Source organism: Bubalus bubalis, chromosome 1 (genome assembly GCF_019923935.1).
Source record: "Bubalus bubalis isolate 160015118507 breed Murrah chromosome 1, NDDB_SH_1, whole genome shotgun sequence".
Classification (NCBI taxonomy): domain Eukaryota; kingdom Metazoa; phylum Chordata; class Mammalia; order Artiodactyla; family Bovidae; genus Bubalus; species Bubalus bubalis.
The window spans coordinates 143,964,425-143,982,947 of record NC_059157.1 but is presented as its reverse complement, the minus strand read 5'-3'; the positions used below and the strand labels follow the sequence as shown (position 1 = coordinate 143,982,947).

At 39.4% G+C, this 18,523-nt stretch overlaps 1 protein-coding gene across 1 annotated transcript in view; it reads left to right on the top strand.

The window, feature by feature from the left end:
* LOC102399298 (EGF-like and EMI domain-containing protein 1) overlaps positions 1-18,523 on the top strand; it is a 705,282-nt gene that overhangs the window by 382,408 nt on the left and 304,351 nt on the right. The window lies entirely within an intron of this gene.

The following is an 18,523-nucleotide window of genomic DNA, read 5'->3' as shown; positions in this document are numbered from 1 at the left end:
TTCCCAGCACCAGAGTCTTTTCCTGGGATCAGTCAGTTCAGTCGCTTAGTCTTGTCCGACTCTTTGTGACCCCATGAATTGCAGCATGCCAGGCCTCCCTGTCCATCACCAACTCCAGAGTGCACCCAGACTCACATCCATCGAGTCAGTGATGCCATCCAGCCATCTCATCCTCTGTCGTCCCCTTCTCCTCCTGCCCCCAATCCCTCCCAGCATCAGAGTCTTTTCCAATGAGTCAACTCTTCTCATGAGGTGGCCAAAGTATTGGAGTTTCAGCCTTAGCATCATTCCTTCCAAAGAAATCCCAGGGCTGATCTCCTTCAGAATGGACTGGTTGGATCTCCTTGCAGTCCAAGGGACACTCAAGAGTCTTCTCCAACACCACAGTTTAAAAGCATCAATTCTTTGGCTCTCAGCCTTCTTCACAGTCCAACTCTCACATCCATACATGACCACAGAAAAAACCATAGCCTTGACTAGACGGACCTTTGTTGGCAAAGTAATCTCTCTGCTTTTCAATATGCTATCTAGGTTGGTCATAACTTTCCTTCCAAGGAGTAAGAGTCTTTTAATTTCATGGCTGCAGTCACCATCTGCAGTGATTTTGGAGCCCAGAAAAATAAAGTCTGACACTGTTTCCACTGTATCCCCATCTATTTGCCATGAAGTGATGGGACCGGATGCCATGATCTTCGTTTTCTGAATGTTGAGCTTTAAGCCAGCTTTTTCACTCTCCACTTGCACTTTCATCAAGAGGTTTTTTAGTTCCTCTTCATTTTCTGCCATAAGGGTGGTGTCATCAGCACATCTGAGGTTATTGATATTTCTCCCGGCAATCTTGATTCCAGCTTGTGCTTCTTCCAGCCCAGAGTTTCTCATGATGTACTCTGCATATAAGTTAAATAAGCGGGGTGACAATATACAGCCTTGACGTACTCCTTTTCCTATTTGGAACCAGTCTGTTGTTCCATGTCCAGTTCTAACTGTTGCTTCGCTTCCTGACCTGCATACAAATTTCTCAAGAGGCAGGTCAGGTGATCTGGTATCCCCATCTCTTTCAGAATTTTCCACAGTTTATTGTGATCCACACAGTCAAAGGCTTTGGCATAGTCAATAAAGCAGAAATAGATGTTTTTCTGGAACTCTCTTGCTTTTTCCATGATCCAGCAAATGTTGGCAATTTGATCTCTGGTTCCTCTGCCTTTTCTAAAACCAGCTTGAACATCTGGAAGTTCACGGTTCACATATTGCTGAGGCCTGGCTTGGAGAATTTTGAGCATTACTTTACTAGCGTGTGAGATGAGTGTAATTGTGTGGTAGTTTGAGCATTCTTTGGCATTGCCTTTCTTTGGGATTGGAATGAAAACTGACCTTTTCCAGTCCTGTGGCCACTGCTGAGTTTCCCGAATTTGCTGGCATGTTGAGTGCAGCACTTTCACAGCATCATCTTTCAGGATTTGAAATAGCTCCACTGGAAATCCATCACCTCCACTAGCTTTGTTCATAGTGATGCTTTCTAAGGCCCACTTGACTTCACATTCCAGGATGTCTGGCTCTAGGTCAATGATCACACCATCGTGATTATCTGGGTCGTGAAGATCTTTTTTGTACAGTTCTTCTATGTATTCTTGCCATCTCTTCTTAATATCTTCTGCTTCTGTTAGGTCCATACCATTTCTGTCCTTTATGGAGCCCATCTTTGCACGAAATGTTCCCTTGGTATCTCTAATTTTCTTGAAGAGATCTCTAGTCTTTCCCATTCTGTTGTTTTCCTCTATTTCTTTGCATTGATTGCTGAAGCAGGCTTTCTTATCTCTTCTTGCTTTTCTTTGGAACTCTGCATTCAAAGGGGTGTATCTTTCCTTTTCTCCTTTGCTTTTCGCTTCTCTTCTTCTCACAGCTATTTGTAAGGCATCCCCAGACAGCCATTTTGCTTTTTTACATTTCCTTTCCATGGGGATGGTCTTGATCCCTGTCTCCTGTACAATGTCAGGAACCTCAGTCCATAGTTCATCATGCACTCTATCTATCAGATCTAGTCCCTTAAATCTATTTCTCACTTCCACTGTGTAATCCTAAGGGATTTGATTTAGGTCATACCTGAATGGTCTAATGGTTTTCCATACTTTCTTCAATTTAAGTCTGAATTTGGCAATAAGGATTTCATGATCTGAACCACAGTCAGTTCCTGGTCTTGTTTTTGCTAACTGTATAGAGCTTCTCCATCTTTGGCTGCAAAGAATATAATCTATCCAATTTCGGTGTTGACCATCTGGTGTTGTCCATGTGTAGAGTCTTCTCTTGTGTTGTTGGAAGAGGGTGTTTGTTATGACCAGTGCATTTTCTTGGCAAAACTCTATTAGTCTTTGCCCTGCTTCATTCTGTATTCCAAGGCCAAATTTGCCTGTTACTCCAGGTGTTTCTTGACTTCCTACTTTTGCATTCCAGTCCCCTATAATGAAAAGGACATCTTTTTTGGGTGTTAGTTCTAAAAGGTCTTGTAGGTCTTCATAGAAGCGTTCAACTTCAGCTTCTTCAACGTTACTGGTTGGGGCATAGACTTGGATTACTGTGATATTGAATGGTTTGCCTTGGAAACAAACAGAGATCATTCTGTCGTCTTTGAGATTGCATCCAAGTACTGCATTTTGGACTCTTTTGTTGACCATGATGGCTACTCCATTTCTTCTGAGGTATTCTTGCCCGCAGTAGTAGATATAATGGTCATCTGAATTAAATTCACCCATTCCAGTCCATTTTAGTTTGCTGATTCCTAGAATGTCGACATTCACTCTTGCCATCTCTTGTTTGACCACTTCCAATTTGCCTTGATTCATGCACCTGAAATTCCAGGTTCCTATGCAGTATTGATTGCTCTTTACAGCATCGGACCTTGCTTCTAATCACCAGTCACATCCACAGCTGGGTATTCTTTTTGCTTTGGCTCCATCCCTTCGTTCTTTCCTGGGATAAGCCCCTATATATATCCTACAAAGCTATTCAGGGGAAGGCAGTACAAGCTCTTAAAGAGATTTTTGTTTTACAAAAGCAACCAGCGTAAAATAATCCTCATGCGGAAGAGACATATTTTGAGGTGGCAAATTTAGCTTCTTTACAATTAAAATAATGATTTAAGAGATTGTTGTGAGGATTCATTGGATTACCCTATTTAAATCACAGTGCCTAATACATTAAACTTTTGAGAAGTATTCAGTTCAGTTCAGTTGCTCAGTCGTGTCCAACTCTTTGCAACCCCATGGACTGCAGCACAACAGGCCTACCTGTCCATCACCAACTCCCGGAGTTTACTCAAGCTCATGTCCATTCAGTCAGTGATGCCATCCAACCATCTCGTCCTCTGTCTTCTCCTCCTGCCTTCAATCTTTCCCAGCTTTGGGGTTTTTTCAATGAGTTAGTTCTTCACATCAGGTGACCAAAATACTGGAGTTTCAGCTTCAGGATCAGTCCTTCCAATGAATATTCAGAAAGTATTAGCTATAGTATTATCTCAGTGAAAGCCCATCTTTTCTAGTCATGTTGGGTTATCGAAAACTCATCTAAGATTTTTAAAAATTCTAATCCCATCTCTTCTCTTCTAGGTTTGACCCTAGATTTCAGGAAACTAAAGAACAAGGCAAGATCTCTTTCTTCTTTTAGGTTTTAACTCTTCTGGTATTGAGACAGGCATTAGAGTTCTTGGGATGAAGGCAAGAAGAATTCCCATGAGAAAGCCAGACTTGGGGTTCCCACCACATACAGGGGATTGACACAGTAGGTAGTGATCGGAAAAGCAGGGACTGTATTGCAAGAGCCCTTCACCTGACTTTTTCAAGGGGCATGCAATTCTTGGGGGAGGTTGCAACAGGAATTCCCCAAAGCCTGGTTACTTGATGGAGATTATAGCTCCTGTTCACGTCTTTGACTCTGTATCACTCTTGCTTGCCCTATTTCCTCTTAACTGGTGAACCCTATAGCTGGGGTTTCCTCAGCAGGTAGGCCACAAACTTGGAAAGACATTGATTGTGCAGCCAGGATGCTGTTTTTTTCGAGTTCTCTCAGCAATCATAACATTGCTGAGCCAAGTGGCAGGAAGACTGGCTACTCTATCCACCATCAGCCTTCTGCTTATAAAGGTTGAGAACAAATGGGTAGCAAAGAGAATGTGAGAACCTCTTAAGAAGCCCTAGCTATTGGTAGTTCTTCTCAGAACAAAAGATGTTCAATAGCTATTTGGTCTTAGTTTGGGGGCTAGTCACCAGTTCCAGGGTATCAGGAAAAATCTCTCGACTTGTCACAAATTCAATAGTTGGAAGCCAAGTTTACTGATCATAGTCTTTTTAACTTTAGAAATACTCTTTATTTCATTCCCTTCTACTGTTGCCCAAGAATGCCATTCCTTCTTTGGGTACTGTATATCTGATTTATCACTCTTTACCTTTGAGTCTCGTATGAAACTAATTTTTAATGAGTTCTTGGGAATTCCCATTAAGAACATGTGATGCAGAATGACTTATGTGGATAATTTCAAGACTAGTTTATTACAGTTTTCCCAGCCTACATGTTTATAATTTAAGTCCATTAAATATGCTTTAATAACAGATTTTTTTAAGATGTTTATTTATTAGATTTATAGGCAGAAAGGATAAGATGGAGAAGTTTCCATTCATTAATTCCCTATTCCTGCACTCTTGGCCCCAAGTCTCCTCTCACATATCTGAGTACACTGAATGAGTGTGGTTGGTTATGATGCAAATAGATCCACTTATATAACTGGTTGGCTCTTTTCACCCATTTTTTTACATCTCTAAGAGAAAGATGGGTCAAGGAGTAGGTAAAGAGCCATCATTATATTAATGGCACAAATGTGTCATCAACTGCAGCTTCTCTGAAAACAGGACACAGACTCTGTATAATTCTCATCCAAGGACTTCTTTGGTTCTGCGTAAAGTCAACTTTTACCTGGTCCCTCTCCCCTATTATTATTACCCTTGAAAAAGTTGTTTTATCCTTTGTTTACTTCCTTTATCCCAACATTCATGGGAGGAAAGGATAGCTGATACTGAGTCTTATTTGGAAAGTTATGTTTAATGATTCAGGTCTTTAAAAATACAGCCTCAGTTCGTAACTTTATTTTTTTAAACAAAAGGGGAAATAGCCATGAAGAAAAGTTTCGAATACAGAATGAAACTTCTTCAACTTTTGTATTCTAACTATCAGGTTTCAATAATAAAAGAAAAATTTAAGAAGTCTTTCAACAAGACACTGCCATTTCTCTGGGTACTTCCTGTATTAATTCATTATAGCAACTTTTCCTTTGATATTGTATGGTAGTCCCTTCTCAATTTAAGGCTGGTTTAAGAAAATTGGGAAACAACCTTTTAATCCGGGAGGACCAATTTCATTAAAGATCTTATTACATGTTGGTGATCCAACCTTGCCCTCTTAAGTATAGCTCAGAGATGACATTGAGAAACTGCTCCTGTCATTAGAAGTCAGGCCTAACATAACTGCCAGAGGCACAAAAGTGCAGAGTCATGTCAGTTCAGTTCAGTTCAGTTGCTCAGTCGTGTCTGACTCTGCAACCCCATGAATTGCAGCATGCCAGGCCTCCCTGTCCATCACCAACTCCCAGAGTTCACCCAAACTCATGTCCATCGAGTTGATCTTCATGACCCAGATAATCACGATGGTGTGAACACTGACCTAGAGCCAGACATCCTGGAATGTGAAGTCAAATGGGCCTTAGAAAGCATCACTACAAACAAAGCTAGTGGAGGTGATGAAATTCCAGTTGAGCTATTTCAAATCCTGAAAGATGATGCTATGAAAGTGCTGCACTCAATATGCCAGCAAATTGGGAAAACTCAGCAGTGGCCACAGGACTGGAAAAGGTCAGTTTTCATTCCAATCCCAAAGAAAGGCAATGCCAAAGAATGCTCAAACTACCGCACAATTGCACTCATCTCACATGCTAGTAAAGTAATGCTCAAAATTCTCCAAGCCAGGCTTCAGCAATACATGAACCGTGAAATTCCAGATGTTCAAGCTGGTTTTAGAAAAGGCAAAGGAACCAGAGATCAAATTGCCAACATGTGCTGGATCATTGAAAAAGCAAGAGAGTTCCAGAAAAAACATTTATTTCTGCTTTATTGAGTACGCCAAAGCCTTTGACTGTGTGGATCTCAATAAACTGTGGAAAATTCTGAAAGAGATGGGAATACCAGACCACCTGACCTGCCTCTTGAGAAACATATATGCAGGTCAGAAAGCAACAGTTAGAACTGGACATGGAACAACAGATGGGTTCCAAATAGGAAAAGGTTGTATATTGTCACCCTGCTTATTTAACTTCTATGCAGAGTACATCATGAGAAACGCTGGGCTGGAAGAAGCACAAGCTGGAATCAAGATTGCCGGGAGAGTCATGTCAGAAGACTCCAAATTAAGAATTGAAATTCTTGGTTTCTACCAGTTTAGAAAACCACTCAGTCTTCCTGGACCTCAGCCCCAAGTGAAGTTGGGAGTAGTTTGAATAAACCAGAGAGATAAAGAAAGAACAGCTCTTTTCATTACTACTACTTCAGTTGAGGTCTCAATTCAAAATTAGTCTTGTATTTTGTCATTTGTGTTTCCAAATAATTTTTACAATGCTGTAATAATATTAATATTTACTAAGTATTTATTATGTGCTAGGCACTGTGTTAAGTACTTCCTATACATTAACTCAGTTAATCCTCACAACGTTTTGAGGTAAATCATATTCTGTAACTGAAGAAAAAATTAGAGAAAATAGCCATCTTCCTCAAAGTCTGAAAGTTTATAAAGTGAGAATCCAGATTTTTTTGGCTTCAAATTTCACATTTTTAAACAGATTACAAATGTTGCTATTAACATTATTTGGATTGTGTTCCTTATTTCTTTATCAATTAAATCACTTATTAGGATGGGACATGCCTGCATGCTAAGTCACTTCAGTAATGTCTGACTCTTTGTGACCCTATGGACTGTAGCCCACCAGGCTCTTCTGTCTATGGGGATACTCTAGGCAAGAATACTGGAGTGGATTACCATGACCTTCTCCAGGGGATCTTCCTGACCCAGGAATTGAACCAAGGTCGATTCTTTACCAGCTGAACCACAAGGGAAGCCCAGGTTTTTGAAGGTTGCCTTCAACTGGTCCTGCCATCATTTTCTAAAATAGATTCAGATTTGAGGGAGATTATTTTGTTTCATTTTTATTTTTAATTGGAGGATGATTGCTTTACACTGTTGTGTTGGTTTCTGCAGTACAGCAAAGCCAGTCAGCTATAAGTATACATGTATCCTCTTTTTCTTGAGCTTCCCTCCTGTCCCCGATCCCACCCCTCTAGATCATCACAGAGCAACAAGTCGAGCTCTTAAGGAGATTCTTGTGTGTCTGTTAGTCAAGTGCATAGGCTGTGTGCATCATCTTAAGACATGTTTTTTAGAGCATAAGTCAGAATGAGATCAGGTGCTATAAAAAGATAGGGGTATTCAGTGAGAAGTGTATTTGAGAAATACGTGGTTTAACAAAGTTAAACAATTGTCTTTCTGATGGGTATTACAGAACTTTGAATATGCTATTGTGTAAAGCAAATCTCTAAGAGGTTAGTGAGAATGTACTTTCCTTATATTTGACCCTCAAACTTCTTCAGGAAGCAGCAGTGGAGAGGAGTGTTTCTAGGAATGCTCTATGGAAAAGAAATACAATTTTAGAAAATGATATTTGAAAGGTTCCCACCTGCTTGGGTACCAAATGTCATATTCCCTTTGCCAGCAGAAATTCTTAATAAATATTCCCCACCTATTTCTGATGGAGTGTCATTGTTAAAACCATTTTAGAAAGAATTTGACAGTACCTACTGAAAACCATTAAAGTGTTCATATCCTTGACCCAGTCATAAGACCCACATTGGAAAATATATCCAAAATTAGAAATCTAAAGCAGAGAACAACTTAAATACCCAAGATAGATTAAAAAATTATACTGGATTAAATGTGAATGATATAATCATGAAAACAATGATTATAAAACTACAACAATATGAAAATCCTTAGGTTAATATTAGTCAAAAATTGTTGTAGAAAATGCTGCTCAGTCCTGTCTGACTCTTTGCAACCCCATGGACTATACAATCCATGGAATTCTCTAGGACAGAATGCTGGAGTGGGTAGCCTCTCCCTGCTCCAAGGGATCTTCCCAACCCAGGGGTCAAACCCAGGTCTCCTGCATTGTAGGCAGGTTCTTTACCAGCTGAGTTACCAGGGAAGCCCCTTGCTTATAAGGCCTCTCATTTTTCAAATGAAAATTAAGGTATGATTTATTAAGGCACTTTAAATATATGTCTTCACTTTGTTCACATGAAACTTGATGAATTTTTCAGTGACCTTGACTGTATTTTGTAAATCTGAAATCTCCTTGGGGAATACTTGAAGGATAAAACAAATTCAATGGAATCTACCTCTAGAGAAATTATTTGTAAGATACTCAGGTATGGTGTAGAATATGTTCAACTTTAAAGAACTGAGAGATGCTTATACAGTTAGCAGTTTGTCTGCCATTGCAAGTGGTTTAGGGGAAGGCACACAGCACTGGTAAAATGGCTTAAGAATGCCTCCAAGTACCCAGGCTCTTTTAACTTTCCCACTTCAGCATCTATAGAATGTTCACTTGTATTTCATCTGTTTCATTCATGGTTTCAAGATGGCTTTTGTATCTCCAGGCATCTCATCTACATTCTATTCCCAAAGATGGTGCATAAAGTAGGGTGGGTCAGTGCTTATATTAGGAAATGCCCCTAGAAATCCTGTACAGACTTCTATTTACATCCCATAAGCTGCCACTGTGTCACATGGCCACCACCAGAATCATTAAAGTTTTTGGACATCTGTAGAAAACAAATCCCATGGACAGAGGGGTCATGGGGTTGCAAAAGAGTTGAATACAATTTAGTGAACAGAAGACAAAAGCAACATGGCAGGGAATAGGTGTTGAATCATCTTGTCTCCAGAAATTAAATTGTCCACACATCTCTTTAGAACATTCCTTAGAACCACAAAATTATCACAAACATTTTTTTGCCCAAGCAATATTAGATGTTTCAAAGATCAAACACTAAAAGTTATGAACTTTGATTCCATGCATCAAATATGTTGCTGAGTTCTTACTGGAATCATTACCATGTGAGGAGGCAACCAGAATAAATGAACTGCAGCCAGCTCTAACAGGGTTCACTAATAGTGAGTAAACAGAAGTAAAGGATAAAGAAATATTCAGTTCAGTTCAGTCTCTCAGTCATTTCTGACTCTTTGTGACCCCATGGACTGCACCACGCCAGGCCTCCCTGTCCATTACCAACTCCCAGAGTTTGCTCAAACTCATGTCCATTAAGTTGGGGATGCCATCCAACCATCTCATTCTATGTCATTCCTTTCTCCCGCCTTCAATCTTTACCAGCATCAGGGTCCTTTCAAATGAGTCAGTTCTTCACATCAGGTGGCCAAAGTATTGGAATTTCAGCTTCAATATCAGTCCTTCCAATGAATATTCAGGGCTGATTTCCTTTAGGATGGACTGGTTGGATCTCCTTGCAATTCAAGGGACTCTCAAGAATCTTCTCCAACACTACAATTCAAAATCATCAGTTTTTTGGCTCTCAGCTCTCTTTACAGTCCAACTCTCACATCCATACATGAGTACTGGAAAAACCATAGCCTTGACTAGATGGACCTTTGTTGGCAAAAACAATGTCCCTGCTTTTTAATATGCTATCTAGGTTGGTCATAACTTTTCTTCCAAGGAGTAAGCGTCTTTTAATTTCATGGCTGCAGTCACCCTCTGCAGTTATTTACCGCTGTTTATTTGGCCACTGTTATTTCTGCTTTATTGACTATGCCAAAGCCTTTGACTGTGTGTATCACAATAAACTGTGGAAAATTCTGAAAGAGATGGGAATACTAGACCACCTGACCTGCCTCTTGAGAAATCTGTATGCAGATCAGGAAGCAACAGTTAGAACTGGACTTGGAGCAACAGACTGGTTCCAAATAAGAAAAGGAGTATGTCAAGGCTGTATATTGTCACCCTGCTTATTTAACTTATATGCAGAGTAAGTACATCATGAGAAATGCTGGGCTGGATGAAGCACAAGCTGGATCAAAATTACCAGGAGAAATATCAATAACCTCAGCTACGCAGATGACACCACCCTTATGGCAGAAAGTGAAGAAGAACTAAAGAGCCTCTTGATGAAAGTGAAAGAGGAGAGAGAAAAAGTTGGCTTAAAACTCAACATTCAGAAAACAAAATCGTGGCATCTGGTCCCATCACTTCATGGCAAATAGATGGGGAAACAGTGGAAACACTGGCTGACTTTATTTTGGGGGGCTCCAAAATAACTGCAGATGATGATTGCAGCCATGAAATTAAAAGACTTTTGCTCCTTGGAAGAAAAGTTATGACCAACCTAGATAACATATTGAAAAGCAGAGACATTACTTTGCCAACAAATGTCCGTCTAGTCAAGGCTATTGTTTTTCCAGTGGTCATGTATGGATGTGAGAGTTGGACTATAAAGAAAGCTGAGTGCCAAAGAATTGATGCTTTTGAACTGTGGTGTTGGAGAAGATTCTTGAGAGTCCCTTGAACTGGAAGGAGATCCACCCAGTCCATTCTAAAAGAGATCAGTCCTGGGTGTTCATTGGAAGGACTGATGTGGAAGCTGAAACTCCAATACTTTGACCTGATGCTAAGAGCTGACTCATTTGAAAAGACTCTGATGCTGGTAAAGATTGAAGGCAGGAGGAGAAGGGAACGACAAAGAATGAGATAGTTGAATGGCATCACTGCCTGGATGGATATGAGTTTGGATAAACTCTGGGATTTGGTGATGGACAGAGAGGCCTGGCATGCTATGGTCCATGGGGTTGCAAAGAGTCAGACACAACTGAGTGACTGAACTGAACTGATTTACCTGGGGCCAAACTATGGTGGAGGTAATGAAGACAATGGTGATCTCTTTCAAAAGGTCCCATGCATGTACTGCTACCCTCAGTGCCCCCACCCCTACAGCAGGCCCATGCCTCCACTGGAGACTCCTGGACACTCCCGGGCAAGGCTGGGTCAATCTCTTGTGGAGTCAGTGCTCCTTACTCTTGGGTCTGGTGTGCACAAGGTTCTGTTTGTGCCCTTTAAGAGTCTATTTCCCAGTCCTGTGTAAGTTCTGGTGGCACTATGGTGGGGTTAATGGTAACCTCTTCCAAGAGGGCTTATGCCATACCCAAGTCTGCTGCACCCAGAGCCCCTGCGGCAGTCCACTGCTGATCTGTACCTGCACAGGAGACACTCAACCACAGTTCTGTCTCAGTTTCTGTGGGGTCTCTGGGTCCTGGTGCACACCAGGTTTGTTTGAGCCCTCTGAGCATCTCTGGCGGGAATAGGGTTTGATTCTAAACGGGAATTCGCCCCTCCTACTGTCTTGCTAAAATTCTGTAGAAATATTCAAGTAATGAGGTAGCCTGGATTCATTTAAGATAGACTTAAGTTCCTTCTTGTTATAGTAGAGAACAGTAAATAATGAGCATAAAGATGGCCTCTGAGTTCTCAAAAAGAGCGATATTATATTGAGTATTTTTTTTTCTAATAAGGAAGAGAGGGCAGAGAGATTTATCGTCTATATGATCATAGTTGAAAATCTAATGTTAAGTAAAGGAGCAAACTCCAATAGGCTGTCTAAAATACTTTGTTAACTAGTAAATGGTTTCTAAGAGTTAGATTTCATGAGTCTCTACTTAAAAAAGAAAAAAAATGAGGAAATTAACCTATCAAAGGTATTAGGGGAAAAATCTATTTAAATGATTAGCATCATTATTACAGAAGATCATTATAGTACTTCAGAAAGGAATGACATAGCCTAAGAATTAAGTCATATTTAAATTTAGAAAAAGTTAAACTTTATTTTTAAAAAATCATGCTTTTCATTTTTTCTCTCATTTTGGTTCAAATTAGCATAAAACTTGGTTACAGACCAGCACCAGTCCACAGATGGATGTTTAGGGACTACTGACGTATTTTGAAGGATTTGACATCTTTGAGACATGCTTGTTTTTGCATCTTCTACATGCATATATGCAATTCATAATTTTTTGGTAGCTGTTGTGTTTTACTGGCTCACTGTCAGTCCACATGCATGGTGTGAATTGTTGTGTGTGGCAAATTATTCTCCTTGCATTGTCTAAAGTAACTGTCTGGTTTTCAGAAGAAGTCTGGAATGGCAAACACTAGCTGTATGTCATCACTCTCCCTAGTCTATGCCCATGATAAACTCACTCTTCATGGTAATTTTTACTGCTGAGACAAGAAATGGTACCAGATCCTATCTCATCACAATATGTAGGAAGTCACATTCAACCCACTGGAGCTGACAGATAAAATTCTTTTGTCCTTCTTTAGTTAGGTATTATCTCAGAAGACCTTTGCTAAAATATTGCTGTTTATGTGAAAGGGCATGGCACCCCACTCCAGTACTCTTGCCTGGAAAATCCCATGAATGGAGGAGCCTGGTAGGCTGCAGTCCATGGGGTCGCTAGGAGTCGGACACAACTAAGCGACTTCACTTTGACTTTTCACTTTCATGCATTGGAGAAGGAAATGGCTACCCACTCCAGTGTTCTTACCTGGAGAATCCCAGGGACGGTGGAGCCTGGTGGGCTGCCGTCTATGGGGTCGCACAGAGTTGGACACAGCTGAAGTGACTTAGCAGCAGCAGCATGTGAAAGGGGAGACTTACTGACACATCGGTTCAGTTCAACCAGCAGTTTACATGGCAGAAAGAGGAGTACTAAGGGAGTAAAAGTACAAATCAATTATGTTTTAAAGGCAGTGGGAAGAAACCTCAGAGAGGTGGTGAGGGCACTGTCCAATGTGTTGTTTGAGGTCACACAGGTCCCTTCGTCAAACATTCCCAGTGGGTTCTCATATACTTGTTATTCAGTCTGGATTTCCAACAAATGCTCTAAACCATAAAATTTAGCAAACCTGTCAGTAATCCCAGAACAATGACCTATTTTCTTCTCTGGGCTTTGATGTGACCGTTCTTAAGGCTACCTGTTTAAGTAGCCCAGGTGCTTATAGATAAATAAAACTAATGATATATATTGTAGAAATTTGGAAATGCTAGCCATGTCTCAAACATTAACTCTTCCAAGAGTTCTTTCCAGAAATCTATTCTTATTTTTTTCTACCTCCCAAATAAGACAGGAGATTCATTTACTGAAGAAGTATAAAAAAAATAGATTGTAAAGCAACTTTTTCCATGCTCCTACAAGGAACAGTCTCAGGATTAGGAGAAACCACTGTTAAATAGAACAACTTGGAAGTATTTAAACTGTTATAAATCAGATCAGATCAGATCAGATCAGTCGCTCAGTCGTGTCCGACTATTTGCGACCCCATGAATCACAGCACGCCAGGCCTCCCTGTCCATCACCAACTCCCGGAGTTCACTCAGACTCACGTCCATCGAGTCAGCGATGCCATCCAGCCATCTCATCCTCTCGTCCCCTTCTCCTCTTGCCCCCAATCCCTCCCAGCATCAGAGTCTTTTCCAATGAGGCAACTCCTCGCATGAGGTGGCCAAAGTACTGGAGTTTCAGCTTGAGCATCATTCCTTCCAAAGAAATCCCAGGGCTGATCTCCTTCAGAATGGACTGGTTGGACCTCCTTGCAGTCCAAGGGACTCTCAAGAGTCTTCTCCAACACCACAGTTCAAAAGCATCAATTCTTCGGCACTCAGCCTTCTTCACAGTCCAACTCTCACATCCATACATGACCACAGGAAAAACCATAGCCTTGACTAGATGGACCTTTGTTGGCAAAGTAATGTCTCTGCTTTTCAATATGCTATCTAGGTTGGTCATAACTTTCCTTCCAAGGAGTAAGCATCTTTTACTTTCATGGCTGCAGTCACCATCAGTAGTGATTATGGAGCTCAGAAAAATAAAGTCTGACACTGTTTCCACTGTTTCCCCATCTATTTTCCATTAAGTGGTGGGACCAGATGCCATGATCTTCGTTTTCTGAATGTTGAGCTTTAAGCCAACTTTTTCACTCTCCACTTGCACTTTCATCAAGAGGCTTTTTAGTTCCTCTTCACTTTCTGCCATAAGGGTGGTGTCATCTGCGTAGCTGAGGTTATTAATATTTCTCCCCGCAATCTTGATACCAGCTTGTGCTTCTTTCAGCCCAGCGTTTCTCATGATGTACTCTGCATATAAGTTAAATAAACAGGGTGACAATATACAGCCTTGACGTACTCCTTTTCCTATTTGGAACCAGTCTGTTGTTCCATGTCCAGTTCTAACTGTTGCTTCGCTTCCTGACCTGCATACAAATTTCTCAAGAGGCAGATCAGGTGGTCTGGTATTCCCATCTCTTTCAGAATTTTCCACAGTTTATTGTGATCCACACAGTCAAAGGCTTTGGCATAGTCAATCAAGCAGAAATAGATGTTGTTCTGGAACTCTCTTGCTTTTTCCATGATCCAGCAAATGTTGGCAATTTGATCTCTGGTTCCTCTGCCTTTTCTAAAACCAGCTTGAACATCAGGAAGTTCACGGTTCACATATTGCTGAAGCCTGGCTTGGAGAATTTTGAGCATTACTTTACCAGCGTGTGAGATGAGTGCAATTGTGCAGTAGTTTGAGCATTCTTTGGCATTGCCTTTCTTTGGGATTGGAATGAAAACTGACCTTTTCCAGTCCTGTGGCCACTGCTGAGTTTTCCCAATTTGCTGGCATGTTGAGTGCAGCACTTTCACAGCATCATCTTTCAGGATTTGGAATAGCTTAACTGGAATTCCATCACCTCCACTAGCTTTGTTCGTAGTGATGCTTTCTAAGGCCCACTTGACTTCACATTCCAGGATGTCTGGCTCTAGGTCAGTGATCACACCATCCTGATTATCTGGGTTGAAGATCTTTTTTGTACAGTTCTATGTATTCTTGCCATCTCTTCTTAATATCTTCTGCTTCTGTTAGGTCCATACCATTTCTGTCCTTTATCGAGCTCATCTTTGCACGAAATGTTCCTTTGGTATCTTTGATTTTCTTGAAGAGATCTCTGGTCTTTCCCATTCTGTTGTTTTCCTCTATTTCTTTGCATTGATCGCTGAAGAAGGCTTTCTTATCTCTTCTTGCTATTCTTCAGAACTCTGCATTCAGATGTTTATATCTTTCCCTTTCTCCTTTGCTTTTTGCTTCTCTTCTTTTCACAGCTATTTGTAAGGCCTCCCCAGACAGCCATTTTGCTTTTTTGCATTTCTTTTCCATGGGGATGGTCTTGATATCCCTGTCTCCTGTACAATGTCATGAACCTCATTCCATAGTTCATCAGGCACTCTATCAGGTCCAGGCCCTTAAATCTATTTCTCACTTCCACTGTTATAGGATAGTCTAAAGGCCTTCCCATGTGGCACTAGTGGTAAAGAACCCACCAGCCAATGCAGGAGACATAACAGACATGGATTCGATCCCTGGGCCAAGAAGTTGTCCTGGAGAAGGACATGGCAACCCACTCAAGTTCAAGTATCCTTGCCTTAGAGAATCCCATGGACAGAGAAGCCGAGTGAGCTATAGTCCATAGGGTCACAAAGAGTCAGACACGACTGAAGTAATTTAGCACACACACACACACAGGAAATCTAAAATATTGTTTGTTGAATCTTAATTTTGATTTTAAAGTTAATTCAATTAAAAATAAAAAGTGATATAGGGACATGAAAAATAATCACCCATGATACCACCACATAATACATATCTTTGGCATTTTAGTATATTTCTTTCCAAACTTTTTTTTTTTATTAAGCATTGTAGAACAATTTTTAAGACATAGACTGGTCATAACCTGGAAAATATTCATGGAATACTATTGTATTTAGCATTGTTAAAATATGTTTTTATTTCATTCATGAATTCTCAAGCCAAGTACACTGTGCTAGCCAACCATGAGAACAGTTACTTGTTTTCACTTAATGAGGTTTTATGTTCATATACTTGTATATATGCGGCTTCATCATTTGATATTCATTTCAACATGCATGTATTCAAATTTACACAATATTATTAGCTATTTATGTTATTTTTTCAATAAATGAAGGCATATGCATTTCCAATAGCATCTGATTAATATTAATGTATATCTTTGCAGAAGTTTGGGTAACCATTGTACTAATACCTGGAAAAGCAAACACTCCTTTATTGTACTTCATCTTCTTTTTTAAATGGTCATATTTTATAAGTTAAGACATCATGTTTCATCATTGTATTAATTTTCTTTGGTTTCTAGTGATGATTTTTTTTTAATGTAGGCAATTGCCAGCTTTTATGAGTTGCCTCTATAGAGTTTTTTTAAAATCTACTTAGTGATTTTCTTATTAACAATTATGTTCTTATTAGTCAGGATGGTAATCTGTTATTTTGTACTGTTTTTAAACACTATTTTCTCTTATTCAATCTATGCTTTTATAGCATGCAAAAGTTTAAAACACAATTTCCTGAGTAGAAAGTCATTGATTAATTTCTTCGTGATTTTTCTAACTGCTGATTGTAAAACTCTTTCCCTCTTCAGAGATTCAATGAATATCCAATTCCAGTTTTTTAATAGTTTGTTTTAGAAAATATTTAACTCTAATCCACCCGAATCTATTTTGGTAAATGGTGTGAGGTGAGGCTATAAATGGATTTTCCCCAAGATTGCTTATCATTTATTCAAACACAAATTATTGAATAATTTACCATTCCCTGGTGATTTGTGATGCTTTATGATTCACATTTTACTGAGAATACAACTATCTCTGGTTAAGTTTAAAATTTTAACGTCAAACACTTTTTAAAATAATACAAAATATTGTGATATTCATTTCTAATGCAAGGTACACATGGCAGACACTTTGAAATAGCTCTTTGATGAGAGAACACTGAAATCATTATTATAGTATCCAGTGCAGCGTATGCTTGCAGTATTTCCTTTGCAGACAGAACTTTCAGACCAGCATACAAATGACAAGTTAGTCTCAGTTGTGTCTGATTGTTCTCAGCAGCACTAAACCGAGTCTTATCATAAGCATGAATAGGCAGAAATATTTAGCTAGGAGGATGTTAATAGGAGTATTCTAAATAGTGAAAAATAGAAATAGACTAAACTCCATTAATAGGAAGCTTTCTGTGTAAATTGTGAAACTGCCTTACAATTATTAAAACATTATAGAATGGTCATAACCTGGAAGATATTCATGGAAATTATATTAATAAAAAGAAAAAAAATAAACTATTATAATTTAAAAAAAATAAAAAAATAAAATTAAGTAGTTCATAAAAGAGAATGTACAATGTGATCACATATTGGTAAAACAACATGCATATTGTATTACAGCAATATATTATTTTCTTTGCTCTACAGAGAGGAAATAGTAGAAAGATATCCAACATGATGTTAGTGAAGATTACCTAGTTATCTCCATGTGGATATGTCATATATCTATATAAACACACAAGGATTAAGCAGCTGTCTGCATGGGTCCTTTCTTTGATTTTCTCTGATTTTTACTATAAATAGACAATTGGTTTTAGATGAAATTATTCTAAAGAAGTTGCTTCCACAACATAAAAATAAAAATGGCACATTTCACTTTTTTAGGATACTAGGTTTTTGATCAGATAGGAAAATGAAACCCTGGAAACAAATGCTACTATCTTATCTTTCTTTGGCTGTACTATTACCAAAGTTCAGTAATAAATTTTCAGGAAGCACTCAGCATCCTTTCAAACACACCCCAAAACATCATGCCATTAATTTCTAAACTCAGCAGAAGAGAATGGAGAGGTTCCTCCCAATAAATAAAACTCCAGGGTAAATTGAAGGATCCATGCAAAATTCTTTTGTTGCTACTTTTGCCTTCTTACATACATTGTGGCCACTGTCTGAGGAGTTATATGAATGACTGGTGGTGACAAGACCAAACCATGTAACATAATTGGTTCGTCATCCTTTGAAAATTCTATCCTCAGAAAAACTTATTCTGAGAATGATTTTGCTATTTTGGTCCTTAATTGGTTTGCTGACCAGTAGGGACACTGATAGTATTCTATTATGCCAGACAAAATTCTGTGTAATGCTAGCAAAGCAAAATATTTTAAAAGAGTAGATTAACAGTGCAAAAAAAGACTAATTAGACTTTGGAGTTCTTTATAGCACTAAATTTTCCTAGGCAGAGATCCTTGTGAGTGTGAGGAGAAGAATGCATATTTTATTTGGGCCATGTAAGAAATCTTCCTGCTCAGAAGACTGCTTTTACCTACTGGCTAATACAAGGCATGACTAAGAAGTAATCAGGGAAATCCCACAAGCCACATGGGAAAATCAGTTTCATCACGTTATAGCCACATCTTGTATTTCCTTTATTCCATGCTGTGCCAGTCTCAGAAAGGGCTGCTGGTATTGGAAACA